The sequence below is a fragment of the Rissa tridactyla genome, chromosome 7 (assembly GCF_028500815.1).
Source record: "Rissa tridactyla isolate bRisTri1 chromosome 7, bRisTri1.patW.cur.20221130, whole genome shotgun sequence".
Lineage (NCBI taxonomy): Eukaryota > Metazoa > Chordata > Aves > Charadriiformes > Laridae > Rissa > Rissa tridactyla.
Genome location: NC_071472.1, coordinates 31,671,462 through 31,685,006, shown reverse-complemented (window position 1 = coordinate 31,685,006; position 13,545 = coordinate 31,671,462). Strand labels below are relative to the sequence as shown.

The following is a 13,545-nucleotide window of genomic DNA, read 5'->3' as shown; positions in this document are numbered from 1 at the left end:
AAAATAATTTTATTTACAGCTAACACACGGGACTTCAAATAACCAGTAACAAATGCTCAACAGGACAAGACAGGCCCATAATTATCTCTCTCTGTCGCTAATGACTGCAGTGGGTTGGCACAGGAATTGCAATTTACACCAGATCTTCTCTGTCATCCCAAGCTGGCACTGCCCCTGCCGCTGCCCTGTGGGTACTTTCTCCTCCTGCCCTCTCTCCTCAGGGTGACAAGACTGTGTGCCATACTGTGAACACAACCAATGTTTGCTGCTTTGTATTAAATCTACTTTTTATTACTTCTCTGAAGGGGTTCACCACATGGTCACGCCAGCTTCTGGGTCAGGGCAGCACAAGGGCCGGGCAAACCGAGTGGAGGCAGAAGTAAAAGACTGGCCTCAACAACCAACTCCACTGAAAACGCCAAGAAATGGAGAAGGGTCTTCAGATCATTTGCATTGACACACAGCAATCTGCCAGGCAAACTGCGGAATAAAAACCCGGAAAAATTCTTCTTGTCACTGAAGTTAAAATACTTGATCTTTAACTTACAAGAAAAATTGAATCTCACTGTAAAGAGATCTTGCACAAAGCAGAATCAGACCATCAGCTGAACGTAATACCTGTAGTCCCACTTCTGTCTCCATCAATATGACACTCGGAGAAGTGTCTGAAAACTCTTTGCTGACTGAATACATGCTGTTAACAGCCAATGCAAGAGAGGCAAACAATGTAGTGTTTTCATACAGATCACAGAAGAAATGCAACCAGGAGCCCTGAATATGCCTAACAAACTTTTCTGGCTCATGACTTTCCCAACAAAACTTCCAGTGTGGTTGTAGCTGCACTTCCAAAGTCGGTGAAAATTTCTCACACTTAACAGATTTAGATATGTAAATGAAGAAAGTATTGGAAAAAACTACTTGTGTTGCATGCTCAATTTCCCTTTCACTAAAGAAAAAGCAGTGGCAGACTTTAAAACAAGAGCAGGAGACCAAAAATCTTAATCTCACAGCTACAGTGGCGAGCACCCCAATCAGCCATCTCCTCTAGATTTGGTTCTCTGTTAGCATAACAGAAGCAAGCTGACATTTAACAGGCAGATGGTGAATCAGTATGAGCAGGTAAGGTGTGTGAGTGAAAGTTTCTTAAACACTTGTCACTGCTGGATCTTCCTGATTTAACTCCACGCTCGTGGCATTGTACTAGTATCTAGTCTTTCTGCCCTCAAGCTTTTTAAAGGGAAAAGAGACTCTGACAGCAATTAACAGCAATTTATTTCTTGTATCACAGATTCTATGAACAAACAAATACAAGAGTATCCAGCAGCAAGCACTTGGTACACGCACATATTTTAGTTCAGGTTTAATCTATACTGCCTTTTCTTGCTCAATATAGAATCAAGGGACCTGACTGAATTACAACCTTTCCCTTAGAGACGGTGAACTGGGCACTAAATGTAAGGGTGAACCCCCCTGCACAGCTTAAAAAAACCCAAACCTACATATTTTAATTCTACTGACAATATATGTGTTTTTTAAAAAAAATTTTTTCCTAACCTTATCTAATATTCGGGATAGGTCTGCAAAGAGCCTGGTAGAAGAGCCCGAGGGGAGAGACCAGAGCAAGCATTTCCTAAGGCATTAACAAGGAAAACCAAACAAATGCCCCTCCACTGTCTTATCCCTTTTGCATTCACAAATTCCCCCAAAATGCTACCAGACTTCACTTAGACAAAACAAAATGTCAAAACAAATCCCAGAAGGGTTATAAAGTCATTGAGTAACTACTATTGTTATTGAAAACATAATCCATAAATACGTTCTATTTATAAATGCTCTGTCCTCATATTGAATGCACTTAAGGTATTAAAAGACTAATTCACATGCTTTATGTCTGCGATCCTTAACGTGTGACAGAATTGTGAGAACTAGTTATAAACACCATTAGTGAATGTGTGTAGAAAAAAACCCACCCCAAAACACCCCAAAAGATGTCTGCAAACTGAAATTTAAAGAAAATATAGATTTTTAAGGATGTCCTGGGCAGTATACACAATCTATTCACAGAGACTTCATGAGAACTTGCTTGTTTCTGAGAATTCAGCACATTTTGTAGTTCTTTTCTTACCAATGTTATGTTTATACAGTGCATTTACATACAAGCTGACCGCACTTTACTACAGCTTACCATCTTTTCTCTGGCATTATTTTTAGAACACAAAAAGCACCTAATTTTCAACCTATGCTGATTTCTTGCAATTCCTACTAACTGTAGAAAGAAGTTTTCCTTTCACAAAAAATGAAACCACGTGAAATTGTCAAAATACAGGCCTCTTCTCCACCTGTCTGCTGAAAGTACTGGGGGTCACTTTGCCATGTGTAGTGTGGCTGCTGGCTACTTAATAAAAATTATCACAACTATGTATCTGGAGAGTATCGTTTGTACACAGACATCTTTAACACAACATAAAATACCGGCATCGGATGATTTTTTTATGACAGCATCTAGGAGCTATCGCTCCCACCGAATTCATCACAAACTCCAGGAACAAGCTCTTTGCTAGAGAATTTGCTACAGGCCTAGCAAATTAATAATCAGCATAGCCACTCATGATGAGGTTTAATTTCTGGCCCTCGTCAAATTTTGCCTTTGACTGGAACAGCAGCGAGTGGAGACCTGAGGAATAGATGACTCCATGAGATGTGAAGCCGACCTCCCACCGTAACCGACTGCAGTGACATGAAGCCAATCACTTCTATTTGCATTTCCAACCTCAGTGTGAAACTGTGACCATGCACTAGTCTGATGGCAGGTTTTAACGAAAAAAGGAAAATAGGACTACATCTGTACTAAGACCAGTGAGGTAACGTGTGTGTGTCTGCCGGTCTGCCTCCAAAAGGGAGCCCCTGTGATGCTACTGGGCGCTGCAGCTCATCAACGGTGCCCACTTCTGCAAACAGCGGGCACCTCACTTGGCAAGGCAGGGATGGAACTTGTTCATCCCGTGGTGAAAGCTTGCTGGACATGAAACACCACCCACCTAAAGGACATAGGGTGTATTGATGCAGCCTGAACCCAAGTAATTTCAGTATGGCAACGGGTAGAATGGACTAACATCTCTGTTCCGCTAACGAGGCCCTGTGCCCAAGGTGGTACAGCCTACCTCTTAGTAGGGCTTGTTAGCTTGGGCTCAGCACCATGCTACACCACCTACGCGACCCCTGTGTAAGGAGGTAGGTTGTACATGGCTGGCACAGTGAGCAAGTTGGAAACAGTGCTCTGGTACCACCCGGCTATCTAGATATGCCAAATAAATAATTTATCCTGCTGTGTCCGGTCAACAAGCAGAACATTTTGGGCCACCTCCTTTCATAGCAAATATTGGCATGTGAAGGTGTTCCAGGGGAAGAGCTAAGGCAGTCCAGAGTAACAGAAAAGACAGCTAATTTTGCAAGTGGACAGAGACCTCCTCCTTCCCCTGTGACAGGGAGAAAACGGGAGATAATGTTAGAAAAGAGGACTGTGTCCCTACCAACAATGAAAGGAGTATTTGGAGCAGAAAATGATGCCGAGTTAGAAAGGTTAAGATCCACCTAAGAAGGTGCATGTGTTCCTTTTTTCCACTGGACAGACCTGTCAGGACTTGAGATTTCCACTTGACTTGCAGAGTCATTCAGATGGATCATATTTGTTCTCCTCCATATGCATTTCTGTGTCTTGTGGCCTTTTACCGCCCCATCGTTCATTCTGACAGAAAAAGACCCACCTAAATGCTGCATGAAATATTTGACAACGTTTTGACATGTTGTAAGGATCTTTGTCCATGTGCCAAGCAACCTTTAAACATCCCAGGTCAGAGGCATCAGCTGGAGGAACTGCTGCAATCCCCGGGGCAGTGTGCAGCTCTGTAGGGAGTGACTCTACACATGTTTGAATTAAATAAATGGTTACCTCCAAGGTGGAGAAACTACTGAAACTTGTTCCCAGCAAACAACTACAGGACTGATGACTGACTGCTGAATGGAGCTACTCTCCTAGAGAGAGTGAAGTGGGAAGATGATGTTGTTAAGACAAGGGTATTCAATAACAGCGGCTCCTGCACAGGCTTTGCTGTATGTATGTGGTACAGAGATTTGCATAGTCTCGGTCACAGGGTCCATGACAAATGCTTAAGTGAACAAAACTAAAGCTACTTTAAAATTATACAGAAGATCACGTAGCTCCCTCTTGGTGCTCAGAGCAGATCAGGAACAACTTACTAAAAAAACCCAAAACAACCCAGAGCATTACACAGACTGACATCAGTCTGGTTAACTTGAGTGCTCCAAGCCCAAGGGCCAAGAATACAACATACAGTAACCTTACACCTGCAACAGAGAAAGGAATCATCTCTATACAGGTGTTTCAAAAATTGTAATAATTTAAATTACATACCAGGTATGATTTAATGAAAGCATATGCAGGAATGTGATAAAGACAGATAACCATGTAAACATGGTTATTATTACCTGAACTCTTTCCATTCTCAAGTAATTTGTTTCCAGAGCCTCTGTTAATTTTACAGTGTGAAAATATTAACAGACACGTCACATTTATCAGAATAGCGTACTGTAAGACTGGACTGAAGGTTCTTAGAGATTACACTGATTAAAGATGACATTCTAATGTAATATGAATGTAAATTTATATTCTGAAACTTAACCTTCTGGGAAGTCCCAGAAATTCAGGGACTTTCCCATCAATACTGTTTCCTTTCCCATCCTGTAATGAGGGAGGGCAACTGTTAGTATTTGAAGTTCTTTGATCTAAAATGTTAAATTAGATATACGAATTTCATCATCCATTTGTTTTGTTTGTGTAAAAATTAAGAAAAAAAAAAAAGAGCCTGAGGTCTGAATAGTGTAGGTCACTGCAAAATACTGCATATTGAAAGGGGTCTGATGTTGGAATACCAAAGTGATACAGATCCCACTTGTTTTCACATCATTCTTCTGTTTCAGAGAACTATCAAATCAATTAAGAAATTCAGGGCAAGCACAGGGTTTTAGGTATTGCCAGCAGCATAGTTAAACTCGACAAGAAAGTTTTAGGCAGAATTTGTGTCTGTGCTGAGATTCTGTCTGTTGGTGAGAAGGGAAGCTCCACTGCTGATGTTTCTAACCCACTTCTGAATGTCAGTGGCTAAAGGATTAATTCATTAAAAATGCCACTTCATATATTTACGCTGCAAGCTTTATGGGCACAAGCTATTAAACCAAACACTGCTCATTCTGTTTGATGCCTGGAATGTACTGGAATGTGGTATTTCTAGAGTCCAACCCATAGTATAAGAGCATGAAGTTATATAATTTGGTAAATATTGGAAAGTCTTATTTTAAAAAAACAACACAACAAAATGGATGTCTCAGACCAATGCTTTCACTGTTTTATTGAGAGATTACCTTTAGAGCTGGTCATCTGAAAGTCAGATAGACTGAATTATTCATACAAAGCTGACAATTACCAGATGTAAAGTCAAATGTCTGAAACAAATTCAAAATAACCTGTATCTGTACAAGCAGCATACTTTCTCTTATGAGTTAATAGCTTTGTTTCTTTCTTAACAGGCAGTATAGAGTACTTTTTGCTGCAACGCTCTCTAGTAAGTGAAAACTTTTGAATCCTTTCTGCAGTTTGAGTGCTACAGTAGAGTATGCCCAGGTATGCACAAGAAAAACAGCACCTCCTCACAAACCTTGCCCTTGTCCAACTTCTGAATGCATCCTATTCACAAAATTTACTGCAACATTAAAACCAAAAGATTTGGGGCTTAAGCCACAGCTCAGACTTGGAAATATTTTAAATCCTAAAATTGCTCTGGCTTTACTAGCTATATTGCAGTCATTGTTGCTCGGTCAATTACCACTAGTCTTGAAGCAATAGCAGACACATTATCTTGCTTAATGCATCAAAATTAAATCTACGGCCCACCCTCTATCTAAAAATCAACTGAGATGAAACAGTAACCAAATTTTGTAGTAAAATAATTTTGATTAATTGACTAATTTGACAAATTTTGGATTTTGTTTTATTTTTCATGTATTTTTATATTTTCCTACATGTTCCCAGACGGTGCTGGAAAGCTTCTTAAATGAGAAAGATACCTCATGTGCTTTCCAGGCAGATCTACTCTGCAAAAGTGTCATCTCCAGAACAGAGAATAATTTATCTTGGTTCTCAAACACTGAACTGGAGTTTAAGACCAGCATTACCTGTGGGCAACACAGCTGTCTCCATTGAACAGAGATGTGTCTTGCTGGTAACACTGAAGGTCAGAACGACGACCCTGAGTAAGCAACGGGAGCCATCGACGAACCAGAAAGGGACAGAAAAGGAAACAGAATCTGTGTTTTGCATCAGTGTGTTGCACACAAAAGAAAATCTTGCTTTCTGCAAACTACAGTCTTACAAGTGTATCTGTTGGCAGCACTGCCAGCTCAGGCTCTGCTTTCCTCCGCATCCTTTCTTATTTATACCTTTACAGCTGTCTGTGAGGCTGTGTAGTAAATGCGACAGGGCAACCCACTTGCACTACAGACAGAAAACACAACTTATTTTTATCCCGGACCAGTTTTCCAATCCAGTTCACGCCACTGCCTGACAAACAGCCGTACTGGTGCTACTGGCACAGGAGCAGGAACAGGGAAGGTGGAGCAGAGTCTACCCTGCTGCAGCCAGGCCTGCCAATGAAAACAAAGTAGATCAAGTCATGGGTACAGGTGTCATAAGGCTGTGGGAAGTCAACAAAGATGCTGAAGAAAAGAAATCTATATTCTGTAATTTGATTATTCTTGTTTTACTGATGACACTGCTTAGGAGTGGGAGGCCGGAAACAGGATGATTATTTCTTATATAGTCAACATTATCTTTCTGAGGATTGGGCAGACACATTTTTCAAACAGCCACATGACTGACAAAGCAGTTGTCTGCAGCAGGTAACATACTTCTTCCTCTACCCAACCCAGGATAACGTGTGTGGTTATATATGCTACACTGACCTTACGCTACAACTTTCATCTGAGTAGTTTCAGCCACAATTATTATTTTAAATTCAGGCAGACAGGCTAAGGCATCTATCAGTTTGTAGTAATAGTGAAACTAAAGCGAGGTCACCACCCAGGTGCCTTGGGCCAACTGACAGTCTTGAGAAGACTGAAACCTGCCTCTGATAAGGAGTAACTAGTTCAACCACACAGCTGTCACCAGGCTTTCAAAAGAGGGAAACTTTCCTCTTGTTTTTTTTTTTTATTTTTCTTCAACTGAGGCACTTGCTGTGCCATAGCTTCCCCAGCCGCGAGGACAAACAGATGGATGTGGCTCCGATCACCATGGACAGAGCCCGACTCTTCCTGCTTTCACTCCGAATCATGGAATGCTGTGGTTCCCCAAGACGGGTCACCTGCTGACCCAGCTCTCTGATGCTGAAGGGAGAAAGCTGTGTGTGTCCCCTTCCTTTCCCTACAGTCTCCCTGTGAATTTGGCCCCATGCTGGTGTGAACGGCATCTCAATCACTAACCAACTCAGCTCGCTCACACAGCAAAAAAATAGCCTAACAAAAAAAGCACAGTTTTCTACAAGGTTAGTGATTTCACCTGTCTCATTAGATTTTACACCAATCAACACTACAGCAATGTAAGGGATGGCCGAACACCACACAACCAGGAGCAGAAGAGAAGGAAAGAGTAAGATGTCTGTCTTTTGACAGCCACATATAGTTCTATCAGATGAAACCACAGCAACAGGCTTCTATTAGTATTATGCTGTGGCATTAGTAGACGGTGTCCCTTTTCACATCTTCCCTCCCTTGGTATCTCCTAGAATTTTCCTATCAGCACAGAAGAGAAAAATTTGGATGAGTTTCAGGAAGAGGCGCAGGGGTCCTACTTCTATAGTAATGCCCTAGGCTTTTTTTTCCCCAAGAGAAAGCTCTCCACAATCTACAAAGGCATAAATTTACAAACCCTGCTCATACTGCATGTCACTTGGAGGAATGGACAGGCACCAGCAGAGTTTGAGGCCGAGCCAGCTACACAGAGCCAGAGGAAGAGTCATCAGAAAAAGGCAAGAAAATAATGCTTCCCATCCATTACTCCATGGGTTATAAAAGGTAAGCTAGATGAAAAGAGATTTTATATTCAAATCCTAGGAAAGGTGCAAGGGAAAGCAAAATCTAACTGATCTTGGAATAACAGTAGAGAACAAGAGAAGATTTAGGGTAGCATCTATCAGAGAAATGCAGGTAATATTGGAGCCAAAACGTCACAGGAGGTTACAGAGTTGCTGGAGAGATGATTAAGAAGACTGCAGCAAAGAGCTGCGGAGAATGGCGACGGGAGACCAGAAGTTAGAACAAAACATGTGAGAACAGGACTGAGGAAGTGAAAAAAAGCACACAAAAGGTGTTTAAGCCAAGTAAATAAGTAGCACAACAAACAGTACATATACATGATATTGAAATTTGGGAACAGCTGCTGCTCATGTTCATTTGCTCACATTTGGCACACATAAAAACTTAAATTTGGCTAAATGATCCAGCACTGCAGCAAGAAGAACCCAGAACAGGATCTATGCCATCCAGCTTAGTTACAAAACACAGCAATAATTTAAAAATTTTAATGTAGGCTGCATTTTCTCATTTAGCAGTGCTGCTGTTTGAGCTGCCCTTATCTTCCTGCTCATTCCAGACCCATTCCTTCCCCTGATTATGCTGGTATGGATACTGTGCAACCATGCAGCAAACAGGGGAGGGAATGATCCAGGTGAAAAATAATCAGGCTCCCCACCCCTCATGCTGCTGGATCATTTCCCCAGTCAGGCCTACCATCCAGCAGCCCAAACATTTGTGCCACTGCAACGGAGAGGACATGAACAAATCACCAGACATGGAAGATGCTTCAGCCAATATTATTGTCAAAAAACATATGTGGAACTATGGTTTCAGTCCATCAGGCAGTAGATAAACTTCAGAAATTCCTGGATTTCTCAAGCTACCTTTTTTTTTATTTTTTATTTTTTGAGTCTGCTCAAGAAAAGAACCTGCTCTTTTCTAAGTTTAGAAAGCTATCTGAAAAAGTTTCTGCCAAAAGAGGAAAATACAACCCAGCTTTACAGCTGTTCCAAATGCAGCGAAAAAAGTTTTGGTGATAACCTCATTGACCAAACAAGCTATTGCTGGAACAACACTTAGAGCATCAGAGATTTTTTACAGATCACTTCCATGCTCCCCTCCAAAAAGTGTGAAAACATCAAGGGTAGACATTTTTGTTTCAGTTTCCTGCATGACGGTAGCTTCAAGAGAGTTAATTATAAGGCTTCCTGCAGCTTTGTCTAAAGTAGCTAGTGTAGTCTTGTGTCAGAGACCAATTGAAAAGTAATGAAACCCAGAACAGCAATTGGCAGGACTCTCCTATCTTTGGAACTATTTTTCCATCTTTCACCTAATGGGCTTGCTTTATGACAAACATCAAATCGCACAATACTCTCAGGAGAAAACCAGGTATGCTTATTATCTTAAATGGTAACAGAAACCCTATACCTATGCAGTTTGCTCAAAATCATTTAGAGTACCTAACAAGCATCAGTGCTGCTTTAAACTTGTATGTATGTATATATGTTCTACATATATATAAAACATACACATGCATCCAAACAGGAACACACTCCCTCCAAATTCTTTGCCCTCTCCCCTTTAAGTGGCTCTTCCACCACCTAGTTTTCTGTTCTCTCCACTTTGCACAGGATACTCTAAATCCAGCACTGCCAGAAAAAAAAATACCCAGCAGCAGCATGAAATGAGAAAATCCTTGTCTCTTTTCAAATGCTTTTTTATCTAAAGGACCAACTAAACCCTGGCACAGCTTCATCTTCTGCACAGCTGATAAGGCCATTTCAGAAACAGAAGGTGCCGTATTTGTTCTCACTCACCTTTTTAATTGCAGTATAACCAGGTGATTTAGAAGTTTTGAAGAATAAAAGAGATATCAATTCCTTCATGTTAGGTGATGTACAAAAATTATTAACCACAGATTGCTCAGGTTTTCATAATCACCACAAAATGTGACCACAGAGACTGCAGATGAGGCATCACAATTTTTAATTCAGAGAAAAATCTCTGCCTTGTCATGAAGCTTTAACTGTATGCAGGTAGGGCACCAGAGAGCTCAAACCGAATTCAGAAGGGTTGTTTCTGTAGATGAGGATTGCTGTCATGTCCCATGAAACTAACTTTACATTAGCGGCAGAAAGCTACCACGGCCTTCTCACTGCAGAAAAGCCTTGAGAAGTGCGGCATGAGTAACTGATCTCCACTTGCTTCCAGAGATCCGAAAATAGAGGTGAAGTGTGAATATCCCATTTGTTTCAAAAGGGTGTCAACAGAAATTCCTAGTCAGGGCCTTGTCTGCTATCAAAATGTGCACCTACAGAGCTGTAGCTGCACTTTGGCAACAAGAGGCTGTTTGCTTCTTACTGCAGCAGAACAGCCACTTTCCAGAATACGATCAGCTACTACAGAATATTTTATATTTGACATCAGTACCAGCAATAGCTATGCTGGTGCAGGCTTTCAGGAAAGATTGATGACTTGACAGTCTAAATGAGATGCTTCTAAATTTTCTATTATCAGCAGACCCCTCTTCCCTTCCAGACCTTTGGGTTTGGTTTTTTTTCCCCACACAGGGTAGCAGACACCCTTATCACCAAAAGTATGGGAGAAAATATATAGATCAGATGCAGATACAGACACAAAGCCGAAAGTACTATCTAAACATTTATGTTCTATCAATGAAATGAAAGCATTAAATATTATTACACTCTTCTTTCCTACATGCAAATATTTCATTTTAGGTCACCTGTAATATGTAAATACACACAATATAAATACACAACCACCTCTCTGTTCCTTTTTCTCTCTGATCTGTGAGGATACAAAGCTGGTGAGGAAATGCAGAGATCTGTGTTAGAAAATATGGATCCGAGAGTCTTCCACTCTATTATGAAATAAAGTAAAACGTTGTTTCTAAAGCTACAAAAAACAACAAGCAGGATTTACTGTCGCATTTTTGTATTTAAAATGAAGTGCATCAAACCAAGAATGAATGAAATACACCAACAACTACATTCTCTTTAATGACTATCAACAGCTACGTTGCTTACTGAAGTCCTCAGATGTCTATTAATTAATTACAACTTTACAAACTCTTTTATCATGTTGGTATTATTCAGAGTGAAGTGATGTAGAGCACCTTTGGTGTTAATTTCAAAAGAAGTGGTGGAAGTGACAGAAAACAGAAATTAACATACAAGGAAGGACAGGCCTATTTACATATGTAAATCACAAATACTCATCTGGAATGGCCACATTTTACTGTAAAAATCTGTATTTCTTGATGCAGGGAAAGGAAGTAAGTAGAGTTTCAAAATTCCTGTATTCTGAAATAAGTGTTTGGTAGTCACAATGGGACTAAACAGAGACATCTGATATTCCTAAGCCTCTAGTCCTTTATTTAAAAAATAGGAAACTTGTTTCTAGCCCCAGAAAAAAAATAGTAAATTAATGATGGCTGTTATTCCAGATGCAGATTACGTGCAAGCATTTTGATATTTAGGAGGGAGAAGAAAACAAAAAGATATTAAAAAAAATGTTTTCAGAAGGGTCACATGATCTATAAAAATTTTTATCCTATTTTTATCCCAAATATACATTTGAGAGGTGTAAAAATCTTTGGTCAAAAGAAGTTTTTTTTAAGACGACTGCCACATCATTTTTACTTATTACCGCAGACAAAAATACAGATATCCAGGTTTTGAAAGCAGAAATTAAGTCAAAATAACATCTTCTACTCTAGGCAACAAAATGGGGGGAAAAAAAAGCCCACAGCTGCAGCAAGGCAAGGCTGGCGTAAGGTGGAAAAGGCAGCCGGGCTGACATTTGCTATTAAAGCAGGGAGAGAGGTCAAATCCTGCTCCCTGCCCAGCACCTCAGAGCCCGTGGAAAACTGGCAAAAGCAAATCCCAAACCGAGATTCGCCCGCCGCGGCCAGGCTCGAGTTCGCTTTGGGTTAAAAATACTTAACGGGGAAGAAATAAGGCGGCGAAGGGGCCCCGTGTCTCCGTTACGTGATCCGCGCACCGGGCTCGCAGCTCTTCCCTCCGGCATGTCCCCGGTGTTGGGTGACCGTCCCCCCTCTCGCAGCCTCCCGGGGACGGCCCTGCCCCTCGCTGCGAATAAAAGTGACCACCAAGACCAAGCGCTGGCCCCAGCTGCTGTCCACAGATTTTTTTTTTTTTTTATTTAAAAAAAAACACAAAAAAAACCCCAAAAAACTTCTCGTTACAGAGCCTGGGAGCGCCCCACGAACTCCCTTCCACCATGGAAGAGTTTGGTTTATTTATTTATACAGCGCACTCGGGTCACCGGGGAAGTGAAACTCGGGGCGCGGGGGGCCGGGGCGGCCCCGGCAGGAGGGCTGCCAGCCCGCCCCGCCGCCACCACCGCCGGCCCCGGAGCTCGGCGGGGCCGGGAGGCCGCGCCCGGAGGCCGCCGCCGGCCGAGGCGGGCAGCGCCGAGGGGAGGAAGCGGGCCGAGGCGGCGCCCCGCCGCTGAGGGGGCGCGGGTGGGTGCGCGGCCGCCCCCCGCCGCTGCCGCTCCCCCCTCGTCGTCTTCCTCCGCCGCCTCCTCCTGGGGCCGGGGGGCGCGATCCCCCGTCCCCGCCGCGGTGAGCGCCGCCGCTGGCTGCCGCCAGAGTCGCCGCCGCCGCCCGGCCGTGGCGGCCGCCGCCGCCGCCGCCGGGGCCCGGCTCCCATCCGCCATTATCCTTTGTTCGCGGCGCGGCGGCGGCGGGGATGTTGCAGGGCTCGGCTCCATCTTTAAAGCGGGCGCCCCTCCCGCGGGCGGTGCAAGGCCGGGCCCCCGCGTCCTGCCGCCCGGCGGCTCCCCTGGTCCCCGCCGGGCTCCATTTCCTTCCCTCCCCCCCGCCCCTGTTTGCTGGGCGCCTTCCTCCTCTTACCGGTTACCAGGCTGCTCCGTCACTGCTTTCGTTCGCGCCTAGGATCTCGCCGCAGTTTTATTCTCTCCCCCACGTAACACACCGCGTCAAACTACACCTCCGCCGCGTCACTCACACACACACAGGCGCTCCCAGCCCGGCGACAGGCAGGCAGCGGCCGACTGAGGAGCGCCAGCCAGGGAGCAAGCGCCGAGCGCGCCGCGGCCCGCACGGAAAACGCCGAGCGCTCACGGAAAACGCCGAGCGCCCGGCAGGCGGCGGGAACGGCCGAGCGCGCCGCCAGCCCCCGCGGAAAGAGCCGAGCGACCGCGGAAACGAACGAAGCCGGGCCGGAGGGAGGGGGGGAGGCGGAAAGAGCCGAGCGGCCGCGGGAAGGCGCGAATGGCGCTTCCGCCCCGGGGCGGCCCGCAAAGAAAGCGCGGAGCCGGGGGGGAAAGGGAGCGAGGAGGCCGGGAAGGCGGGAGACGTCACGGAAACAGTCGGGCGCCCACCCGTCTGCC

General features: G+C 43.9%; 1 protein-coding gene across 2 annotated transcripts in view; it reads right to left on the bottom strand.

Annotated features, from left to right (window-relative positions):
- The window catches only part of CREB1 (cAMP responsive element binding protein 1), a 41,290-nt gene extending 27,984 nt beyond the window's left edge, over window positions 1-13,306 (bottom strand). For both annotated transcript variants that reach the window (XM_054210207.1, XM_054210208.1), the window contains exon 1: window positions 13,046-13,306. The gene's annotated coding sequence lies outside the window, so the exon portion shown is untranslated. The remainder of the gene's footprint in view (window positions 1-13,045) is intronic.
- Between the last annotated feature and the right edge of the window lie 239 nt (window positions 13,307-13,545).